Source organism: Protopterus annectens, chromosome 16.part0 (genome assembly GCF_019279795.1).
Source record: "Protopterus annectens isolate FY-2018-M chromosome 16.part0, PAN1.0, whole genome shotgun sequence".
Taxonomy (NCBI): Eukaryota; Metazoa; Chordata; order Ceratodontiformes; family Protopteridae; genus Protopterus; species Protopterus annectens.
The window spans coordinates 775,023,167-775,048,055 of NC_056750.1; the positions used below are offsets into that span (position 1 = coordinate 775,023,167).

The window sequence follows — 24,889 nt, forward strand, 5'->3', positions numbered from 1 at the left end:
CAACTCAACTTTCTAAAGCGAAATAAATGCAACCCCTACTAACAGTGTTCACCATTATGTAATGTCTCAACCTAAAACTGTAAAAGATGTGTTCAGTGTGTTAAATCTTAAGCTTCAATGCTATGTTACTAGTCAATGTTAAGTTTGTTACTATCTATGTAACTTTGAGTGCTTCTATATACACCTTATATTTTGTTTAAAATTTAACTGTGGAGCCTTTCTCCCTGGGCCTCCACTGAAAATGGACATGCATTCAGTTAGACTTTCCTGGTCAACAAATGTAAAATAAATAATAAATTAACAGAAAATACACTTTGTTGATTCAGAATTAATTTTACCATACGTTTTAAAAAGGATAAGTCATTGATTAAAAATAGCATGTATACTAGTTTTATATAGAAAAACATACTGAATGGAGAAGCACTACGTGTAGCAAGATTGACTTGTGAATATTATTAATTTACCTGAAGCTATAGGAGAATTCCAGAACAGGGATACTCTGCTAATAATGTAGATCAGGTAATGTCTGAAGTAATTCAGCTAAACCATTAGTGCATATTAAATTGCACAATACTGCTAAGCAGTCATAATTGAGGTGCTCTCTTACCTTTAATAGGGATGTATATTTGATTTGTCAAATTGTAAAATGTAATTGTTGTATATTAACTGTTTATCCTACTTTGAAAAATGTTTTTGATGATGTATTTAACTTTTTTTTTTGTAAAGAATAAACCCAAATTGCAAAGACAACTTTGTTGTACAAGATTGCAAAGCTTAGAGGTTAAAATAACTGTTAAAATAGATGCATTTCTATAGGATTAGTTACTAGGCTAATGGCCCTAGGGCCCTTACAAGGCTAGCCAAGATCTACCCCTATTTCACAGATCAACACTAATTGCCCCTGTCCAAGAGGGAGACAAGTGGAACCCCGGGGCAAATTTACAGTTACCCCTACAGTCGTCTAGATTGCGTTTGAAGAGGAGCAATGTGGTCCTCTGTTTGACATTCCTAAGGTGTGGTAACCTCTGGAAGACAAATCTGTCCCTCCAGCAAGTTCTGTTAATGTCATATACCAGGTTAAGGTCTGTAGAGCGAATAACCTGTAGACCATTTGACATGCAGATGACCTTGAATTTTCCTTGTGAGGAACCTTTGTGGTCTCCCCAATTGCTGTATGTGCTTGGAAGGGTACGTACCAAAAGGGGAGTTGTACTCAGTTATTGGTCTGATGAGGGAAGAGTACAGAGAGGTTATAACTCCTTTTTTTCTGGATGCAGTGCCCTTGCATATTAGATGAGCAATATAGAATGCTCTTCTCTCCACTGTGGGAGACATGGTGATCAAAGATAAGGTTACTGTTGACCTGTGTGCCCAGGTCTCTCGCCACTGAGTGCATACTTAGGGTGGTGTTATTGATGTGGTAGTTAGCAGGAACATTGCACTTACTGGAAAGGATAATACATTTTTTTTTGCATTGAGTTTAAGGCCATTACTTTGGCACCAGTCATTTAAGACCCTCGTGTAGGATGTTGATTTTGTTTGAAGATTCTATGACCGCTCCCAGTTTGCAGTCATCAGCAAACTTTGCCAGCCACAGACCTTTACTTTTAGCTTGTACTTTGGAGAAGTAGAGTCTAAACAGTAGAGGTCCCAGGACTGATCCCTGTGGAACACCACTGGTTACAGGTCAGCAGTTGGAGGTGGATTCCCCTATTTTGACTACATGGGTTTTATCCGTGAGCCAGTTAGTGACCCATCTAATGATACAAGGGTTGATACATAACTGGGTGAGTTTGGCAATTATGTCTGAGTTGGGGGATAGTGTCAAACGCCTTGGCTAAGTCTAGGTAGGCTGTATGCACAGATTTCCCCTCATCCAGGACCTTAGCGACTGTCTCAAAGAAGTGCACTGGGTTTAACGGGCACAATCTCCCTTTGACAAATCCAAACTGAGTAGGGTCAAGTGTTTGGAGAATATCTATATCTTTGTTGATCAGGTCCATGATTTGCTCAGTGGCCTTGCAGCTAGGGCAACTCAGACTGATAGGTCTATAGTTCCGGGGTCAGTGGAAGCACCACCTTTGTGCAAGGGGTTAACTGTGGTCATTTTCCATTCAGCTGGGATGAAGCCAAAGCTTAGACTATGATTGAAAACAGTACCCAGTGGTGTTAATTCTTGTTTGAGCCCGTGTAGGACGCGACCTGGAATGTTATCATGTCCTGTAGATGCTGTGTTTTTGGCCTTGGAGAGGGCGTTTATGACCTGCTGTGTAGAGAGAAAGGTAGAAGACTGGTTGTACAGATGTCATGGGGTACTTGTGGCAGGGATTGGGGGGGGTGAAGTTTTCACAGATCCTGTCTGGTAACAGGTTAGCTATGTCCACAGGCTCAATATATGTGGTATCATTAACTGCCAGTTCGGCATAAATTTGGGCCTTTCCTTTTAGGTTATGGATGTAATTAAAGAACACATTGTGGTTGTCCTTAATTGAGGAAGTGAATTTGCATTTGTAGTTTGCTTTGGAGGACTTCACAAGAAGTCTTATTTACTTGTTTAAGCTGAGGAGGGAGTGTTTCAAGTTTAGGGCTCGCTCCCTCTTACTCTTAGCCAGCAAGTTCTTCTTATTGTAAAGCCTGCTAATGGCAGTTGTCCACCAGGCAGGTTTGCTCTTCTTTGAATAGCTTGTTTTTATCCTATGAGGTAAAGCTGAGACAATGCAGTTATGCAGGTGTTTATATAAAACATTGGTGTAAAACTCAGCATAGTTGCCAGTTCCATCTGAGGGGGAAGGTGCAGTAAAGCTATTTATACCATCCTGTAAGAGGTTGTAATCTGCCTTGGAGAAACTTTTTAGTATAGTTTCTGCTGGGGGGTGGTCAGGTGTGATAGTTACTTCGAATGAGAATGATTTGTGGTCAGATCTCACTAGGGAAGACCTCACTGTGGGGGGGGTAGATACAGTGGTCCCTCATATTGGTAAGCACCAGATCCAGGATGTTGGCACCCCTTGTGAGGGTGTCAGCTAGATGGTCAATTGCATTGGAGGTAACAAAGTTGAGGAACCTTTGGGCAAGTGAGTTAGAGCATGAGTAGTTTTCCCAATCAATGTATGGGTAATTTAAAGTCGCCCAAAAGCAGGGTGTTCAGATGTATCTTGATAGACTCAGGTAGATCCAAATAAGTAGAGTGGGTGTTCTGTTTCATGGAGGGGGTCCTGTAGCTGGTAATGACTTGAGTAGGTAATTGTAACTGTTGTAGTTCAATTCTGAAACCAGAAAGATTTGTGCATCTTTCTACTTCTAATATAATGTTTCATGTTTGACAGTATGCTGCCTGTACTACAGAAAATTTAGTGTATGTGACTACCAGTGTGTTAGAAGTTATGCCTCTTGTGTGGAAAGATTTAAAATGACTTTTAAGGAATATATTTATCAACATTTGTATGACACAAAATACTGGTAAGAATATCTTGGTTTAACATATAATGGGACAAGGCAATTAACACTGCTTTCAGTTTATGATAATGCAAGTGATATTTTTTAATCAAAGTGGTGGGATACACTGTGGAAGTTGCAGAATGCCAAATGGTTATTAAACTGAATGCTGCTGTTACATGTAGGTTAAATTATATATGTAAGCATAAACCAATGTTCAACAGGAGTCTGCTCAGGCACTAATTGGTTGTCATGTGACTGTGATTTTGTATTTATAGGATGTTTTACAAGTGTGTGTTCAGTTACTTGACAAAATGCTCTGAATAGAGTGAAAGTGCTTGCTTGTGGAATATGTTTGTTATCTTTACTTTGTATTTAAGTAAAGGTGTTTGTAGCACATATTTTGTTTTCTCTGAAGAGCCATCTTGGCAAGTCTTTTGATAAAGATGCATTCCAAGAGACTGTGATTGGATGTAATGTGTCTGTGTCTAATAAATCCCAAAACTGTTTTCTTAAGAAAGATTTTTGATAGTGTTGTTGGTAGATGTGCGTAAAAGGGCAAAGACAGCAGATGAATGTGCTACAAGAAATGCTGTACAACCTGAACATTTTCCTGAAAGCACAGAATGGAAGATACTATGAAAAATGTGAAGGTAGTTTGGAGATGAAATGTATACGCCATGATTTGGTGACCCCTGTCCAGGATCTCCAGAGAAGTGGAGCACATGTCTTTAGAAAGATTGTATTTACTTCTGATACAGTACTGGGATAGCCATTTCTGATGCCATGAGTCGGTGTGTTACTAACTTTGAATCAGAGTAGTCCTGCATTAAGTCTATTCTGTACTTCCAGAACAAGACTGGTTATTGGAATGTGGGTTAAATACTTATGTTTATGATGGATTTGTTAGATATGCAAGTAGCCCAGAAAAGTAGTTTTGTATTGTTGTAATGTGCTTGAAGGGAATAAGCAAAATCTACTTGGAGAATTCCCACCTATGTACAACATCTGCTATAAGTGTATCTGTATCTTTACAAGAGGTGACTTGGACTTTACTTATTGGTAGGGGGATTTGATGGCAGTAACAGGAGCTCAACATGGTATGTCTGTTACAGGAAGAGGGGTACTGGACTGGTATTGTTGGGTGATGTATCCTCTAGCTAGAATACAAGTTCGAATGATCTTGGGATTGGTGGTTGAGAGGAGAGTGAGCAAGCCCTCAAAAATGTCTGAGAACAGTCAACGTGTTGATGGTAGAGTAATAAGGAAAATGTGCTTTTCTGTCACAATAGTATCAGTTTAAAAAGGAAGCTAGCAAAATAGATGTGAGAAAGTATTCAAAATCAGTATAAGAGAAATGAATATAAAGTGTATAAGTTAAGGGAGATCTAGAGATGGATAAGGTATGCTAGAAAAGAAGGATAATTAGAAGGTGGGCAGGCAGCAATGGAGGAGGTTAGGCTAGGATATAGGAAAACCATGTCAGAGGTATCAATAGTGCAGACCAAATTTAAATTCCTGTAAGTTGGGGACTTGGAAATACGTTCATAGGTTGGTACTAGGCTATCAGCCCTAGGACCTATGCAAGCCTAGCCAGATTGCCAGAAGCAAATTGCTTGAGAAATTAAAGTCAGAACAGTTAAGCAAAAGTCTTAAGTTGCTGGGGAAGCAGGGGTATAACATTTCTCAATGGATTATTTGAAGACTTTAGGGATATTAGTTTAACAACAACAGAGCCATCACAAAACTAGAAGAATGATTAAGAACTCATGACCTGGATGATCTAAGAAAAAGGGGTACTTATTATCGCAACCAGATTTGTAACACAAACCGTTGAACCATGTTGTATCCTAAAATTGGCCAGATAACTCGTGTAAAAGTGAAGTTGTATGTGTTTTACTACTTGTACTTTTTAATTCAGATTCCTACATCAGCCTTTGAGAAACAGTTGCTCAGAAACACTTGTACTGATTAACTACTGTAATGTAGTACTTTCCTGACGCCAGTAAAACGCAGGTTAGTTCAACAAGTTTAACTAACTTAAAACTTTTGGATAATAAACTAGTGAAAATAAAGAAGTTACAACTTGAGATAAACTACCTAAATGAGTGCATAAAAGAGAATTTAGTGCCGAAGGGGTTGCGCTACCACGTCTATCCTACAGGACTGGTAGCAAATTCTCCTTTCCATAAAGAACTTTTGACATTTTTTGACACGCAAGGTATTGCCTTACTAAAGCTAATGGTTAAACATTACGGGCTTCAAGTAATTGACTTATCCAATGAAGTTAAACAACTGAATACAGAAATACTCGTAAATCCTGACTTTTCTCGTTATAAGTACGAGTACGATAGGTCATTTAACACAATAGACCAATTATTGGAAAGGCTGAAATTAAATAAAACCAAAAAAATGTCTAGGGATCGCCGGGCATATGCGCATGGCACAGCCTATCCAAATCCACCTCTGTCCCAAACTAGTCCAACTAATCATGCTATTTCTACAATGGACAATGATACTTGGGCGGAAATAGATGGCGATGAAGGTACTACTACTAACGGAAAGACTTTTTCTAATCAAAATCAAAGAAACTATCAAGAACCCAATAAAAATACATGGGCAAATCGTCTTAGAAGGAATAGAGAGAGGCCTGATGATAATTACAACAACTCATTGGACAATTTTGATTATACATATCAAGGGGCTATTCCTAAGATAAACTCTAATAATTTCGATCAAGGCTTTCAAAAAAACAACAAGCGCCCCCTGAACAAACCAAGGAGGTAGTAAATAGGTCTGAAATACCAGAAATTATCACCAACAGAGGTGGAGACTTCACCATCTATAACTTTTCTAGTCTAGAAATAGACTCTTGCTTTGTTGAACTACTATCTAAGGGATACAACTTTATACCTAACCAACATATGTACTTGGTAGAGAGCATTAAAGACTTGAAATTATTTGTTAGGAAACTCAATTTAAAATTATTACTAGGTAATTCTGAACATACTAGTTCTGCTTTTTACATCCCTAGTGACTATAATCCCCCATTACATCCAGCCCTACAACTATTTGAAGCTATTATGGAGTTAGACTTTAGAAATTTGGCAAATAAGGATAACAACTTATTTTTGAATAAAAATAGCAGACCATCTAACATTACCCCAGATGAAAAAGCCTTTCTCAAATTGTTTAAGACACTAAATGTGAGGGCGATTAAACCCGATAAGGGAGGGGGGCTTACTTTATTTGACTATTGTGATTATACTAAGAGAGTTTCCACTATGTTAGACAAAGAAGCCTACCAAAAAGTAAGCATCAACGAAGTCAATACAGCGTACAAACAAATTAAAGGATATTTTAGTGACTTGTTTATTGAAGGCTATATCGACATAGATATGTACAACTATATAAAAACTGAATGGCCAAAAATACCTGCCTTCTTTGCTACACCTAAAATTCATAAAAACTTGTCAAATCCCCCTTTTAGACCACTTATTGATGGAAGGAATTCCATCACATATGCAAGTGCAAAACTAGTTGACAACATTTTAAAAAAATACTTGGTGAAAGAAACACAAATCTGTAAGGACTCATGGGCCTTCTTAAGCTAAGTGAACGGGTTAGAATATAATGAAGAATATAATTTCCTTACGATAGATGTGGTAGATTTATACACTTCAATTCCACATGACGTAGGACTAGAATGGGTAAACATTTACTTGGTTAAGAATGGTGCCCCTAGTAATGAAGTTTACCTAGTAACATCCTTACTAGACATAATCTTAACTAACAACTATTTTTTGTTTAATAATGAGCTATACTTGCAGAAATGTGGAGTGGCTATGGGGTCCCCAGTAGGTGCTAGCTTTGCAAACACAGTTATGGCATACTGGGAGGGCAATTTTCTCCTGAATATGGAACAACTTACATCAAACATAGTATATTACACACGCTTCCTGGATGACATCTTTATTTGTCTCCATGGAAACAGAGATACGGGGACTGACTTGGTAAAGTACTTGAATAGTACTACCAGTTTTCTCAAATTCACGTTCGAATTCCAGGAGAACAACATTAACTACTTAGATATCACTCTCGTTAAAGACAAGGAAAATAGACAACTGTATGCCAAGATACACAGGAAAGAGACATACTGCAACTCTTTCTTGCATTACACGACCTTACATCCCCATACACAGAAAAAAGTGATTGTAAAGGGTCAGGCAATCAGAGCGGCTCGTATGGTCACACGAGATGATGACTTTATTCACGAATGTAAATTACTTGAAGAAATGTTTACTCATAGAGGATACCCTAAGACACTGCTCATTAACATTCTAGAGGAAGTGAGTACAAAGAGGGAGAAAGGTGTTATTTCACCCCTCCTGAGTGTAAAGAGCCCAAGCAGTAGTATAAATGAAACTACAATTACACAAACATGTAGAGGGATGACTACTGGTATAGGTTCTAGTCCGGTAGAGAACAATGAGACTAATTCCAACAAAGAGGATACATCTAACAGTATAAAAGACTCGGGTACCAGATATATTATGACTTTCAGTTTAGAAAGCAATATTATAAGAAATATTCTGTACAAAAATTGGACTACACTTTTATACAATAGAAAATCTTCCATAATTTTTGGCACAGTCCCTGAAGTGACCTTTAGCAGAGGCAAAAACCTCAAATCCCTATTAGAAAGTAAACCTACGACAGATAAAGGAAAGGAAAAGGGGTCTTTTGGCTGCAGAAGTTGCAATTACTGTAAATATATCAAGACAGGTAACAAACACATAATAAACAACAGGACATATGTACTCAACCACAAACTAAATTGTAATTCCAAACTAGTGGTGTACGGAGCATTGTGTTCTAATTGCACAAGTTTCTATATAGGGAAGACGGAAAGGAGATTTCGAGATAGAATTTATGAACACACTAATGCTATCTCTAGGATGAAACCTGAAAATGCCCTGGTTAAACATATTTCATCCTTCCCAAACCACACCTTTAAATTTGTGGGGTTAGACCAAGTACAACCTGATAGCAGAAGAGGCCCCTTCAACCTACTTTTAGAAGAGCGTGAATTATCCTGGCAATTTAGAACCAATGCTTTCATAGAACCAGGATTAAATGAACAATGCAATATTTCATGTCTCTTGAAGCTTAGAAGTTTAAATAGATGAATGTGGATATTTGTGCCTTTTTGAAATAATTTTTCTAAGGAAATATTCATGATTGCATATATATAGTGACTTATTTTAGATTCTAGTTTTTGTTTTTATAAATTAGAGATAAATAATTTTATAGATCATTGTTATACATTTGTGACAATGGAACTTTATACATATTTTTAAACCATTTTTTTTTTTAAATGAAGCTGTGATTTAGGGCTATAGTAAGCATTTAAGTATCCCTTTAAGGTAGCAATTATTTAATTAATTATGTAAGTGAACTAATTGATTGGAAGGGGATGAATGAGTATAAAATGCTAATCTTTGTGACGCATGTTTTATCTGAAGAAGTCACTCTACATTGAATGACGAAAAGCGCTTAATAAAATTTGGCTGAGTGGAGTTTTCGTTGCCTGGAGCTTTATTTGGATTTTCCTTGATGAAGAAAATACCACTGAAGCTGTGCTGCCCCATACACAAACTACATTGGAAGAGTAAGAGCCCACACTAGAAGAAATAGGCACAACACTAAGAAAAATGAAGTCAGGGAAAGCAGCAGGCTCAGATGAGGTCACTGCAGATCAAGATGTTGGGTGAGTTAGAGGAGAAATTTCTGCTGAGGGTACTTCTAGCAGTATGGAGAAAAGGTGAATCCTAGATACATTAGAGAATAAGCATTTTTAGTGCCAGTGTACAAGAACAAATGGGGCATTCACAACTGTGGTCAGTATAGGTATCAAATTCCAGTCACACTGCATGAAAGTGCTGGAGTTCAGTTCAGATTTCAGATCAGGATGAAGCACACTCGACTCAATGTATACAGTGAGATACATAGTGGAGAAAAAGCAGGAGATGAGGAAAGTCTCACTGGGCATTCCTAGGCTTGGAGAAAGCATAGGAGAAGATAGATCCCAAGAAAGCTGATGTGGGTAGTCTTGCTATGGTTGAAAATACAAGAAACATTGATAGGATTAGTGCAGGCCATGTACAACGACCCAGTGACAGAAGTACAGACAGTGTTTGGACTCACAGAGGGTTTCCTAGTGGAAGTGAAGGTGTGTCAGGGTTCATCTCTGAGCCCACTGTTGTTCATACTGGTGATGGACTACATTATTAAATTGGCTTGGAGGGGACAAAGATGCTGTATGCAGACTCTGAAAGGGAAGTGTAGGGAATGGAATGCAAAACTGAAAGCATGTCATGGCAGTTGTTGGAGGAAGGGATCGGAGGGGGCTGAAAGTTGAGACAGATGAGAGTATTTGAACAAGTAAGCAGCTTCAGTGATTCAGCAGCAGCCAGTCTACTTCATCCTCTGTTCTGAATTGCTCTCGTGCAGCCATGCTGGTAAGCACCTGTTTATCCTCTGTCTAGTGCTGCTATTTGGTGCTACTTAGTGACATTACCCCTGCTAAGTCAAGACAAGCCCCAGATATTGTAAATCTTATTTTTTTTACCTGTCATCTAGCAGCCCTTGTGCCATGTCTTATTTCTCTCCTTTTGTCTCAGACCCAGGGATTTGAGCAAAATGAGCAGCCAAGAGCATGTCTTTGAGAGAGACCAAATGCATTGTCACGATTAGCTTGGGGTGATTTTTTTTTCTGCCAAAAAAGGCTGAGAATTTAAAACCACCTTGTGAGCCTGGAGTTCTTCTGTTTGTTCTGACTCGCCAATTTTACAAGGGGCATGAGCAGTGATAACCTAAGTGTCAACCTCCGAGAGAATACCTTAGCAGAGAGAATGTCAACAAGACATTTTTTTCCAATATATCATGTGTGGTCTGTTAAAGGAGTCCCCCACCCCCACCCAGTCTCCACATCAGACACCCACCTGTACAATGAATTATCTGGTTAAAACCAAAGCAACCAATACTGGCTGTGTATATGGGCAATTTTTTTAAGTCAAGAATGCCAATTCAGCATCGTTGTGCACCACTGAATCTTTTGCAAGAGCCTTTAACTGTCTCATTAGTCAGTGGACAGGCTCTGATGGCAAAAAGGGGGAAGTAAGCCGTGTGTAATAGGTAGCTAGCCACAAGAATGCCATTACTTGCTTTTTAGTATGTGATCTAGGCAAATTCCAATTGACCTCAACCTTTCTTACCTGAGGTTTCACCAGGCCATTTCCAATTATCTATTCCAGTTGCTTGGCTTTTTTCAATGCCAGTGGTGCATTTGATAGGGTAACCTGTTAAACTTGCAGCCCAGATGGACTGTATTACAGTTGACAACTTGGATAGGTATTTCCCAGTCATTGATGTAGATTTGCAGTAGTCTAAAGTTTGGGATTTTAAATCAGCTGGGGGTCCCCAAGTAAGTCAAAAAGACAATACTAAATATTGAAACAGGCTGGCTGGGGCTAGAGAAAACTGTTTTTCTCTTTTCATTGTTCAGTTGGACCCTTTGTTAGAACCGTGGTAGTAAAGGTACCATGCCTTTCCTAATATCTGTACAATATCATCTATCCATGACATGGTTTAGGGATCAAATTTCAGGATTTCCTTAAGTTTATTAAAAATATTACAAAGCCTAGTGGTGCTGTCTTGGTTTAGTACCAGCATTATGGGGTTATTCCATGCAGTTTGAGATTTTTTATTAATCGTCAACTCCAGCATTTTCTATGTTTTTCTTCACTAACAACCTCCCTCCAGGCTTTAGGATTTCTGCAGCGTTTCACCCTGACCCTTTCTCCTATCTTTATGATGTATCATTCTTGCTCAGCTTAATTCTTTCTAGTATAATCGAACATACCTCTGTTTCTCAGCTGAAATAACTTCACATCTTTCTTTTGGTATATTGACAGAGCTTCAGCTATCCATATCTGAAGGATAGGCTCCAAGGCTCAGGTCGACCATTCCCCACTTATACTGCCAAAATCTCTGTTTCTATGACATTAACACATTAATATGAGCCAACTGTACTGGTTTGTTTTTGCCAGAATATCTGGCTTTATAGTTTTATTTCCCCTACTTTTTTGACTATTTTGTATGGTCCTTCCCTCATGATGGGTAACTAGCACTGCTGGACTTCATTCCCATCACAGATAGCATCTCCAGACTAGAATGCCCACATCTTAGTATTCCTGCTGTAGCTCTGCCTTTTGTTCTTCCTGGGCCTGTCCTATATACTACTACACTGTAGGCATAACTACTGTCATCCTTTACTCCTTCTCAGTCATGTATTCCAGGAACCGTTTGAAAAGGGTAAGTAGTGTTCTACATTGTTTGCAAAGTCTGATACACCACCCAAAGTGTCTTCCAAAAAGTAGCTCAAATAGTCTCAACCCTGTGGTTGATTGAACTACCTTCTCAGTGGCAAACATCACATTATTCTAGTAAGGTATTGTGATTTATCCCCATCCTTGTCGACTTCTCATCTTAACATGTTCTTCAGAGTTTTGTTAAAACATTCCATAAGACCATCCTTTTGGGAGTGATATACGGACCTCCTGATTTTAACAGCATGCTAACTTCATTGATGACCTTAGCCTGAAAGTCGTAGGATCATAACAGATTACTAGGCTATCGACCCGGAGGTCATTTTAAGCCTAGCCATTTCAACCCAATGTAATACCATAGAGGTACTTGTCGATACCTAAGATTGCATTTAGTGATGACTGCCCATGTTCAGGTGGGTTGTGGGTGCTATCCCTGCTAAGAATTTACAGTGCCCCATCTACTCTTCCAGGTTCCACTTGAACAGTGTCATAGAGGAGCTCTGTTTCACATAAATTGGTAGCCTGTTCAAAGATGTGGCAGTCATTGGGAGATAACGCTGGGTCATATTTAAGTCCCTGGAACAGGTATCCATAGACCCATTTGATTTACAGATATGCAGTAAGTTCATTAGGTTTGGGTCTTGGATTGCTTTGTAGGCCAGGTATAAGTCTTCCCTAAGAAGTCTAAATGATAAAGAGTATAGTGACAGGGATTTTAATCGGTCGGTGTAAGGTGCGTACTAGAGGCCCTTGATCGTCTTTGTTAGAAACCTCTGAGGTCTCTAATTGTTGTAGGTGCTTAGTACAGTACATACCGAATGGGGCATTATTCAATTATGGGTTGGATAAGTGCTGAGTATAGGGAGTTGTAACTACTTTTGCTATCGAGGCAATGCCTTTACTAATCAAGTGAAATCAAGTGAGCTACGTGGAAAGCTTTCCTTACAATGGTAGATATGTGGTGGTTGAAGTTAGTCATGGTCAACCTGTAATCCCAGGCCCTTACCACTTCATGAGTACTTAGGGTATTGTTATTGATCTGATAGTGTGAAGGCACATTGTTTGTGCCAAAGGGAATGATGATACGTTTCTCTGCATTCAGTTTGAGACAGTGACTAATACACCAGTCATTGGTCTGTGTGAGACCATCCTGGAGTATACTGACATCATTTGGGGATTCAGTGACTGCACCAAGTTTGCAGTCTGCAAACTTGGTCAGCCACAACCCTTTAGTTTTGACCTGAACTTCTAAGAAGTATATACCAAACAGTAGGGAGCCCAGCACTGACCCCTGTGACACCCTGCTGATAACAGGTCTGCTGGTTGATGTGGAGTCACCGACTTGGATAGTGTGTGTCTGGTTTGTGAGCCAGTTTGCAACCCATCTTACAACAAAGGGGTTTACATTGTTTTCTACGTTTATCTGTAATGCCTGAATGTGGGATTGTGTCAAAAGCCTTTGCCTAGTCAAGGTATGCTGTGTGCTCAGATTTGCCATCATCAATGGCCTTGGTCATACTTTTAAAGAAATCCAGTAGATTTAACAGGGGATCTGCCCTTCGTGAGACTGAATTGGGTAGGGTCCAGGGTTTGGAGGTCACCTATGTCTTTATTTATGAGGTCCATAGTAATACATTCCATGGCCTTACAGAAAAGGCTTGTCAGGCTTATGGGTCTATAATTCCCCAGTTCTGTTGCTAAGCCACCATTGTGGAGGGGAATAACTGTAGCTGTTCTCCATTCTGCAGGAACAAGTTTCTGGTTAGGCTGGGATGAAAAGGTACTTAGTGGTGATGCTAGTTTATATTTTAACCTGTTTAGAGGACAGCTTGGGATGTCATCTTGACCCATAGAGGCTGTGTTCTTTGCCTTAGATAGGGCTTTAAGGACCTGCTCTTCAGATATGTGAGGTGTGGAAGGTTTGTTGTAAGTTACAAGGAGATAAGCAAGTGAAATTTTCTCCAAACCTATTCACTAGCAGACTTGCTATCTCTGTGGGGTCAGTGTGTGTGACACCGTTGGCCATCAGTTCTGCACATGCGTGGGTCCTATCCTTTAGGTTATGTACATAGCTGTAAAAGGCCTTATGGTTATCCTTGGCAGTACTTGCTAGGTTTCTCTCAAAGAAGCTCTTGGAGGATGTGATAAGTTGTCTTAATCTGCCTGTTAAGGCTGAGGGAGGGTGCTTTTCCATTGTTGAGTCCTTGTCTTTGTTTTCTTGGACAGCAACTTTTTGTGTTTTATTGTAGAGTTTGTTAATGCTGGAAGTCCCCCATGGTAGCTTGATTTTACTTGGGGCTCTGGCTTGGAGTCTGTCTCGTACAGAGTTTATACACTTAGGCAAGTGATTGTACAGGACTTTAGTGTAAGCTTCGGAATAGTTACCACTTTCAGCTTGGGGTGGGGCTTGGAATGAATTTATACCGTCGCCTAGGAGGGTATAGTTTGCCTTGGTGAAGTTTTTTTAGTCTGATTTCATCCTTTGTGAGTTCTGGTGTTACTGTGTCATTTTTAACTAATTAGGGTATAATAGTTGCAGCAGTGCACCTGTTTGATATGTTGGTGAGGACCAGATCTAGAATGTTGGTCCCTCTTATCAGGGTATGGACAATTTGCTCCAGGGCATTTGAATTCACAAAGTCAAGGAACTTGTGTGTTAGTGAGTTTGGGCTAGAGTAGGTTTCTCAGTTGATGGTGGGATAATTGAAATCCCCCATAACCAGTGTGTTCGGTAAAATTTGGATTGTCTTCAGTTTGGTTAAGTAGGCTTCGTGGGTGTTGTGACCCATGGCGGGGGATCTGTAACTGGCTAGGACTTGAATGGGGTCTTGCCTACTGTAACCTGGACCTGGAGTAACTCCATGGAGTTGTCCAGTCTAACTTGACGTGAAGTAAATTTATCTGTGATATAGACTGAAACACCGCCTCCTTTGGTTTTCACACATTCATTTTGCAGTCTAAAGGTGTGGAAAGCATCGTAGCCTCGCAGGGCCGGAATACTCTCGGAGGCCTTAAACCAGGTTTTTGTGACTGCACATAGATCTACATCTACTAGTGATAGGAGTGTTTCCAGGGAGTGCAGTTTTTGGTTTAAGCTCCTCGCATTTAGCAGTATGACCCTTATTTTGTTCTGATTAATTTCACATTGGTAATGTTTCCGAGACCTTGCCTAAAAAAGGCACTATGGGGGGAGGCAAGAGCCTTTGCCAGCAGCTGAAAGCCTGGGGTGCCAGGTGCAAACCGTCTCTGGCAAGGAAGCAAGGTTTGTCGACCATGGCTTCCCAGGCAGACAGGAACTGAATCCCCTTGGAATGGCACAAAAACTAAGCCAATTATTAAAATTGGTAATTTTTTTTTCCTTTATACTGTGGTATGATTCTAGGTGAGGGTAGTATGCTGCTCAAGGCTAGGGACATACCTGCCTGGAACACATACTCCGAGAACTCGACCATATCTCTCTTGATATAGTCCAGTGAGGTACGTCTCTGGTCATTCACACCAATATGAACTATGACAGAGTCGTAACAGTACTTGTCGCTGAGAGACTTGAGTGCATGCGTGATTTAGTGAATCCTGGCACCGGAGAGGCAGCTGACCGTGACTTTCTCCTTGTCCATCCTGGTGAGTGGGACATGCTCGTGTCCCACTATTGAGTCTCCATTGACAAGAAAACTTGGTTTTGAGTGTTACGCCTTACGGGCTTGGTGGGTGAGAAACTGATGTTGCTGTCTCACGTGCGTGCTGTGGAGACTGTTAGCTGTAGCAGACTTGTGTTTTGGATGTGTCTGGTGTTTCGGTAAGTTTTTCAAGAGAACTTCTACATATGTAGATTTACGTGTTTGATGCATACTATGTGTATGAATAGTGGTGGCACTATGTGAATACGTAGTGGTGGGTGAGTTGACAGCCTTCTCCGTGTTACTGTTTTTAGTGAGAGAGAGAGAGCAAGGATTCTAGATTCTTGGTGTAAGTACATCTCTCGCACTCTGTATTAGACTGTTATTAGTAGACGGTTGTCTGTGTACATGAGGCAATTGCTACACTGCTTCAAGTGCCGTAAGTCAGCAAGGTTGGCAGGAGAAACAAGGGTAGCCGAACTGTCCATAATGCTAGGTTGATTATCACTTGGGGTGTATTTTCAGAAACTGTCATAGAGAAGCTCAGCAAATAGATATTTCTGCCTGGGTTTTAAGGGAAAATGTGTTGAATTTAACTGTCCGGCTTTGGTGTACAACTGCACGACCGTATGCTGTGCTGTGTGACGTGTAAACAAGCAGAAATCTGCTCAGATGCAGGGCCTAAATACCAGAAGGTAAAACTTGGAAAAAAAAATCTCTGACAAAATTCAAAAAGACCAATGAAGGATGCTTATTCCAAGTAAGCAAAAAAAACAGGCCCCTTCCAATCCAAGTCTTCCCTTGATCTGTTAGAATTTCATTAGGGATTGTATCTTGGTTAATCATGAGCAGCTTCTGTCCTTCATTGGGTTTGGCAGAGGCTGAACATAATGGTATAGCTTCAGAATAATTGGTAGCACAGTTGGGACTAGATACCATGTAGAAGTACTGACTAAGGGCCCTACTAAGTCCATGGCAATTTTGTCAAAAAGAGCATCAGTTACAGGTAGTGATACTAGATGTAATGGAAGACTTTGCAAAGGGCAGTTTTCTTACACTTGAGAGACAAGCAACAGAAAAACTTTCTATGGTAGGTAAAATTCCATCCCATTAGAACTTTACTGAGATTTTTGTCACCTTATCTTTTCTACCCTCAGGCTAAAGTGGCTCCCATATATGGTTGTATGCCATGTTTAGCACTGTGCTTTGGAAGGTTTGTGGCAGTATTAGTTGCTGTAACTATCTTCCCATTTGCTAACTACCCAGTAAAGGAGCACACTGTGAGTCAAAGGTGGCTAAATGACTGTCAATGCAGCATCCCAATTTACAGCCTCTCTTGTTTCTGGCCTTACTTAAAGTGAGGTCCTACCCCATTGCTTTCTTAAAACTTGCATGACTAATGTTCATATCTGTTAAGACTTCATTTCTGCTTTTCTCTTCAGGTGCAGCTTCTATGTTATTTGAATTACTACTTAAATTTACAGGCGAAAATCTGCACTACTGTCATTATGGCTTTCAGTGGGCCTTCACACACATACAAGCAGGGTTTTGACGCAATTGTCCCCACCATCTGTTTTCCTTTTTAGACCATCCGTCACTTCAAGAATGCCCTCGAATCAAGGAATTGAGGAAATCCAGGCTGACTTCATACATAAAACTGGATCTTGCTCAAGCACAATGACTTGGTGTTACAGGAGAATTATAAAACACCAATTCTTTCTATTCCTTTGTATACAGACCATTCACAGTTTGGTCTCTGAGAGAACCTTACTATCAGGTACCAGAGTTTAATTTGTTAGCAGTACTGAATCAGGTAGTACTTGCACTGGTTTCCCATCCCTGTTGTTCATTTCTGAAGTGGAGTACCATTATCTGTGGCTGACTGTATATCCTCTGCATAGAATGTGTGTACATCCCTGTCATTTAGTGGATGATTTTTAGCTGTGTGCCCAATTTAAGAACCTTTGAAAGATTTTATCTGTCGTTTTAGTCCCTTCCACACTTGGGTTGACTGATATTCTGTGTATTAGCTATAAGACAGTAAAGGTCTTTATTCTTCACCCTTACCTCAGAATTTTCTTAATGGCTCTGTCTTTTTGCAGGAGTTCTTTTGGGTTCAGTGATCCTTTGAGTATTGACAGCTCATTTGCTGCTGTGTACCTGTCCGCCTGGTCTACTAGTTGGTCTCCAGACAGACTTCTTGTAAAGTGGTCCATCACAGTGACCGCACAACTCTGGGTGCTGCATTTTCTTCTGTCTGTAACTGTTTCTTTGCCAGGTGGACTAGACAAGACGCAAGATCAAACTGCTATGTCTGAGGTGTACTATTATCATGACACCCGAAGATTGACTATCTTTTTCTTTTAATTACTTTCCTCTGCTAGTGCCAAATCAAAATACATACCTTGATGTAGGCTTTCAAACAAGAACTAGGGAAGCAGTCTTTATAGGCTTTAAGTAACAGTCTTATTTAGCAATTATTTGTTTAGCTTTCAACGTCAACCACAGCCTTACAAAATTCTTTAGTGCCTGTTAAGGAGGAATTTTTCCGAGTCAGTCATATGATTTCCAAAACACAAAGCTTTTAAGCAGGAGCAATACTCTCTAGTCTGGTCCCAGAAGCAGAAATCCTTTCTTTAATCAGACTGTTGGCGTTTAGCAGTTCAGAAGCCTTCTTCAACCTTTTATTTTGTATTGCTGCCCACATGCAGTTCTGCTGATTTTTAAGCACCTGCTTGGCCTCTTTGTAGAGCTTTTGTGTAGGAAGCCAGTTCCTCATAGCAAGGTGGTTTAAGTAAGGACTATAACTGATGTTTTGTGAGGGCCAAAATCATGGTTAAGCATGGGCTGTAACTGTTGTGGGTTGATTTTGAGGTGGAACAGCCATTTGCATCATATGCGGTTTGGTTTGGGTAAAGTTTCTGTAGATGGAGGAAAATATTTCCAGAACCTTTGTGTGCATGTGCCATAACCCTTCCATCTCCTGCTCTATGCTTATAGTGAGGAACTTCTCTGGATTTGGGGTGTGTATATATACAATAGAAAGGTACTGGGCATATGATGCTGTGAGATGCAGAGCCATGTTGGTCTGTATATTTTGTTGTATTTATTTTGCTAGAAACTTGCTAAAATGAAAGACAAACTTACTACTGCGAAGTGACACAACATGTTAAAATGTTTCCTAACATTGTGCAGTCTGTGAATTTAAAAATGTGGTATCCTATTCATCCAGTCCATTGGATCCAACTTGGGGGTCCATAAGCCACTTGTCTTATCCAACTCTCACTCAAACCCCCTTGATTTACATTCTAGTCATGCAGCAAGACCTAGAGTTACCTTAGATTTTATTTACCTTCATTGTGAATTGATGCAGATTCCAACACTCTTTTTTTTTTTAAAGCTACTGTAAGTGCTCCACCTTATTTTCTACCATCAGCCTTTGACGTTTGCACTTCACTCTTGTTTTAGTCTATGTGGGAAAGGTTAGTCTTATTTGTTTCTGTAAATTTCTTGCCCCTTTCTCCCAGTTCTTCTAATAGCTTTTCTCCCCCCTGCAGTTTTTCTACTTTGGGTGTTATTGGTAATTGTTTCTGCATCAACAGTATTTTCTGCTTAGTGTGTGTGTGTGTGTGTGTGTGTGTGTGTGTGTGTGTGTGTGTGTGTGTGTGTGTGTAAGCGCACTTGTGTGTGCTTTTAGGCCTTCATAATGAATAAGGAGAAAAGTTTTAGGAAGTACACTGTGTGGCTACACAATACCCCCTCAAGACAGTAAGTGCTTGGGTGTGGATCCTTTATCTGAGGTGTGCTGTTTATTGTGCATTTGATCTGAGACCTTTATTGAACAGAACAAACTGATTATGAAGGGGTTTTTGAACCAGATCTTGAATCTTTTAAAAGCTAAAAATTCGTCAGATAAATCTAAATCTAAGGACTCTTGAGTCAAAGAAGAGACAAGTTGACAACATGATGTCACGGTTGGATGTTCCTATGTCTCTGACCTGAAGCTATTTACCACTGGCTCTAAAGCTGATAATGGTCCAGGACACTTCACCCAAAAGACTTATGAGACGGGCTTTGTCCAGGAGGGAACTACAGTGGATCCCTTCTTGGCTTCCTTCTACTGCATTTTCATCTATCCAGTCCAACAAGAATACATCTGAGGCAGACCTGGATCACTTGACAAGGAGTTTCTTAAAGACTTTTATATTGAATGGGAGTCTTATCTCCTTCAGCACTGAAGGTAGTTCAAAAAGTTCCTATACCTCTACTGGTGCCTCTTTCCCTGCTGTGCATCTCGGCTCTGGTGGTTTTGGAGCCAATTCTCAACTTGGGGCCTGTTCCCCTCTGTGTTGACCTTTGCTTCTGGCTTTGACAGTGGGGACCATGGTTCTCACCCACTCAACTCCAACAGTGTTAGGGCTGAGGCTAGCTCTGGTTCGAAGGTTTGATTTATGAGGCTTTAACGGCATCTTCGGACTGGTCTCATATGGCTCCTTTAGTGGTGTCTGAGACTTTGATGTTCAGGTACAATTCCCTCCTCCAGACTAACTGCTTTTGAGGTGTTGTTTTGGGCTCTGGTTACTCGTCCGCCTTCTCTGGTAAGAACAGACCCAGTTACTGAGGCTGTATCCTCACATATGGTGGAAATTGGAATTATTTTCCAAGTTAAGGGGAGGAGGATTGCCACTCCAGTGAAAGCAGATATGCAGACCTCATCAGGATCGGCTCCATCCTGGGACTGTTAACTCTTCCTTTCCTCTTCCTTAGCTGTCATCTTTGTCTCAAAATTACTGAACCACATCATGCAGAATCCTCTGAGGGTTCGGAACATACCCCACCTGATGTACCATGAAAGGACGTGCAAGAGGAGACGCCCAGTCTTTCCATTGGAGTCTCTCAAATCATATACTGACTTGATGATAAAGAGGGTTCCTTCCGCAGTCTTCTCCCAAAGATGACTGTTTTTGGCAAAATCTTGGATCTTGGCCTACCCACACTCACTAAAAAGGGGGTAAACGTTTGGTAGAATGGCTAAGGTCTTCACTTCATAAGCAAAAGGTGAAGGGTTTGATGCTATTCTAGGGTATTGGCTTGGCTTAAAATGGTCCTTCAGAACAGCCAGCCTAGTATTTATCTATGAACCTATGAGGAAATGCTTGTTAAGGCCTGTGGCTCGACTGCATATACTTTTTGAGTGATCCCTCCTGCAGATAAACTAATCTATTTGGCAGTTAGAAGGTCATGGCAAGAACCAGATACATGCAAAGCAGCACCATGAAAGCCTGATAAAATTCTTAGATCTCTCAAGGACAGGCACCACTGGGCAAAGTCTTCTATTGTGGATTCTGTTGTGGTAACGGCAACAAAGAAAGAGCTGACAGACGGACAGTTCAAATCTTTAACCATCCTCATAACAGACAGTCCCAGGTAATGGATATATTAGAAAAGTGTGTGTGTGTGCTTCACTTTAAGGGCTGTAAACTAACTGCCCCTCATTTGAACAGTTTCCAGCGTATTTTACCTCTGCAAGCTCTAGCCACTCTGAAAACACCCATAACATTAGACTCCAGGAAACAATGTCCAACAAATTAAACCTCTTCTTGTGCCTTAAGCATAGCGCAGCAGATAATGACTTCGACAGCAGGAGCAGCGGTGGCTGTGCCACTTTGTGTCCTTCACCAATGCCCCCTATAAAAGATCTTCATTGTTTGGGCCATCTTGTGAAAGAGAAAACACGGAAATGCGAACAAGATGGCAAGATGTTTTCTGCTATGGGTGTGAAATATGAGGTCCCAGAAAGATCACTTGGTTGGAACCAAAAGGGCTCAAGATCACAGTCTAGAAAGATCAGGAATCAACAGTGAGGCAGCTTCAGACAGGGGAGGTCACAGCAGAAGGTCTCCCCCTTAATGGACACTGGCCCTGAGGTAGAGGGGTTCTGCATAACCAGGGATACAACGGACCCACATCTGAAGGGCTGCCCATCTTCTCCCCTCTGGAACTAGTCGGGAGTTTATTTCATTGCCCAGCTGCTGGGAGGCCATCATGCAGGTCAAATGGGTCAAAGAGATAATATCTAGACTATACTGTATATACCCCCCAAAACCAAAACAGACCTAGCCAATCAGGCAAAAGTGGAGAGAGAGAGAAAGAGAGCACCTTGTTACTCTGCAAAAGAGTCATCCAGGAGGTCCCACCAGACCAGAGGGTCAGGCTTTTATTCAAAATTCTTTTTTGGTCCCAATGAAAAATCAGTACCTCAGCCCCATTTTGGACTTCTGCCATGTATTAAAAAAAAAAAAAAAAAAAAGCATGGCACACCAAGTGGTATGTTTATTAGACAATAAAAAATAATAGTAAACACTTTATTGAATGTTGTTTAACAGACTTCATTTAACAGACTTCATACTCTGAGTTACAAATTACCAGTAATTCATTAAGCAGTAAAAATAATATGACAGAGTTAAACTGGTTAAAAGAATAGATCTCACTGTAAGCTTAGTGCTCCTAAAAGCTCACACTTAATTTTTTGCATTAAATTTAAATGTGCACTGAATAAAAGTACAGTTTTGTACCTACCATAAATGTAGATGTTCGAGGATCTCCATTGCTGCAGTCCTTACATATGGGTACCCCGCTTTCCACAATCGGCCCGAATACCAAAGGGCTAGAACCGGCGTCGGTCATCGGCGCCCGAGACTGACGTCAGTACTTGCCAGTACAAATGCGCATGACCGACGCCATAACCTCAGTCTTTCTTGCCCCAGATGTCAGAATACAAAAAACACCACCCAAACCCCAACCTAAAAAGAAAAGGGGGGAAGGAGGGAGGGAAAATTGGACTGCAGCAATGGAGATCCTCGAACATCTACATGTATGGTAGGTACAAAACTGTACTATGTTCTTCTTCTCCCATTGCTGCAGTCCTTACATATGGGTAGAATCCCAGAGCAACGGAAAAAAGGGAGGCTGGTCAACTAAATAGCATCAGGAGCTGCTGACATGCCCTGTAAGATTGCAGTGGCAAACCCAGCCCTAGACCTAGAATAAAGAGGTAAATGATAATGCTTTGTAAAGGTATGTACAGAACTCCAAGTAGCTGCTTCTAAAATGTCTTTAGTAGCTACCCCTCTCAAAAAGCAGTAGAAGTGGCCGTAGCCCTAGTAGAATGAGGCCTGATCCCAACTGGAACATCCTTTCCATGATGAGAGTAACAAAACGCAATACAATGGCTAATCCACTTGGAAATAGTTTGTTTGAGACAGCTTTCCTCGTGAAGTCAAAGCAAAAGAAACAAATAATTGTTGAGATCTTCTGAACTCTTTGGTTCTGCTCAAATAATACCTTAACTGCCTATGTACATCCAAAGAATGCAAAACTTTTTCCCTTCATTTTGGGGGTTAGCATAAAAGTAGGCAAATGTATAGATTGGTTCAATGCCACATTAGAAATCACTTTAGGCAGAAAAGTAGGATTAGTACGTAAGGAAACTCTGTCATTGTGAAAAATCAGAAAAGGTTCCACTGCCATGAGGGCCTGTAATTCAGATACCCTTCTAGCAGAAGTAACAGCCAATAAAAAAGCAGTCTTCCAAGACAACAACTGCAATTCAGCTGTAGCTGCAGGTTCAAAAGGAGGCAGAGTCAGCTTTTCCAAAACAAAATTAAGATCCCAGGTAGGAGTAGGAGCCCTCCGTGGGGGTCTTATATTCTTTGCCCCTCTAAGAAACTGTTTAACCAATGGATGTGAAAATAAAGGAGGGTCACAATCATAGTGAGCAGAAATAGCTGCAGCATGCACTTTTACAGAAGAGAAGGACAAACCCTTGTCCAATAAAACAGTCAAATATTGCAATGTACAACTCAAATTAGGCAATTCGATATCAAAGCCTTTAGCCGAACTCCAAAGAAAAAATCTCTTCCATTTACCAGCATAAACTTTTCGAGTACTAGGACGCCTGGCTTCCAAAATAACATCCAGAACTTGAGGGAGCCGAAGGTCCTCCTTCTCTAAAACAGAATGCGCCAGGCTGTCAGGTGTAGGGATTGCACCCTGACATTGAGAAAATGATTGTTTTCCTGAGACAATAAGTGAGGAATCTGTGGTAATGGCCAAGGTGGTACATGAATTAAGCTCCTCAACAGAGGGTACCAATGCTGACGAGGCCAATCCGGTGCTATAAGGATCATGCAAGGTTTGTCCCTCCTGACTTTCAACAGCACCTTTGGAAGAAGAGGCAAAGGAGGAAAAGCATACACGTGAAGGTTGCTCCAACTGAAGGATAGTGCATCTATTTTCCAGGCTTTTGGATGAAATAGCCTTGTGCAAAACAGTGGCAGTTGGAAATTCAGAGGAGAAGCGAACAGATCTATGTCCGGAGTTCCCCAAGCCATTGTCAACTGAAGAAATACCTGAGGGTCCAACTTCCATTCGTGAGGATCCACAATCTGTCTGCTCAGAACATCTGCTAAAGAATTTTGTGCTCCTGGCAGAAACTGTGCTCGAAGAGTGATGTGCAGATTCAAAGCAGTTTCCCATAACAGCATTGCTTGTCTGCAAAGAGGGTAAGAATGAGTTCCCCCTTGCTTGTTGATGTACCACATGACAGTCGTGTTGTCTGTTCGAATCAACACCAGTCCTGGTTGAAGTAGGCTCTTGAATCCTTCCAAAGCAAACTGAACTGCCAGCATCTCTTTCATGTTGATATGCAAGTGAAGTAGCTCTGGGGGCCAAAGGTCTTGAATCCATTTTCCTCTGAAATTAGCTCCCCAGGCTGACTCCGAGGTGTCTGTCGTTAATATCTGACTTGCCTCTGGTTGGGTCACAGAGAGCCCCTTGTTTAGGTGACATTCCTGAGCCCACCACAGAAATTCTTTCTGAATGCAAGGTAGAATCCGAATGACAGTGTCCAAATCGTGGCAGTGTTGAGTCGAAACGCTTTTGAGATACCATTGTAGCTTCCTCATATGCAGTTTGGCGTTGGGAAGTACTAGAATGCAAGATGCCATGAACCCCAAGGCTTGAAGGACTGTCCTTGCAGTCAGCCTGGACATTACTGATAGCTGTTGGAAGTATAGGTGAAGATTTCTTTGTTTGTCCGGGGTAAGAAATGCCATCTGAGCAGCTGTATTCAGTTTCACACCCAGAAAACACATCTCTTGTGAGGGTACTAGACTGGACTTTGCTTTGAGAAGGAGGAGGCCCAACTACCCTATGAGGGGAGGGAACCACTGACATCAGAGAAGCACCCTCAGCCTGGCCTAACACAGGAGAAGCCACTTCCTGCAGTAACAAAGGCTCCCCTTGAGACTCAGGTAAACTTTCAGAAGGAGCCGCTGAAGTAGCCAGAGGTACTACAGAACCGGCGTCCGGAGTGGACGACTCATCCAGTTTGGACCGCAAAGACTTCTCTTTGCGTTTCTTAGAAGAACCAGTCGTCGGAGAATC

At 40.9% G+C, this 24,889-nt stretch overlaps 1 protein-coding gene across 1 annotated transcript in view; it reads left to right on the top strand.

The window, feature by feature from the left end:
• SSNA1 (SS nuclear autoantigen 1) overlaps positions 1-24,889 on the top strand; it is a 373,938-nt gene that overhangs the window by 8,670 nt on the left and 340,379 nt on the right. The window lies entirely within an intron of this gene.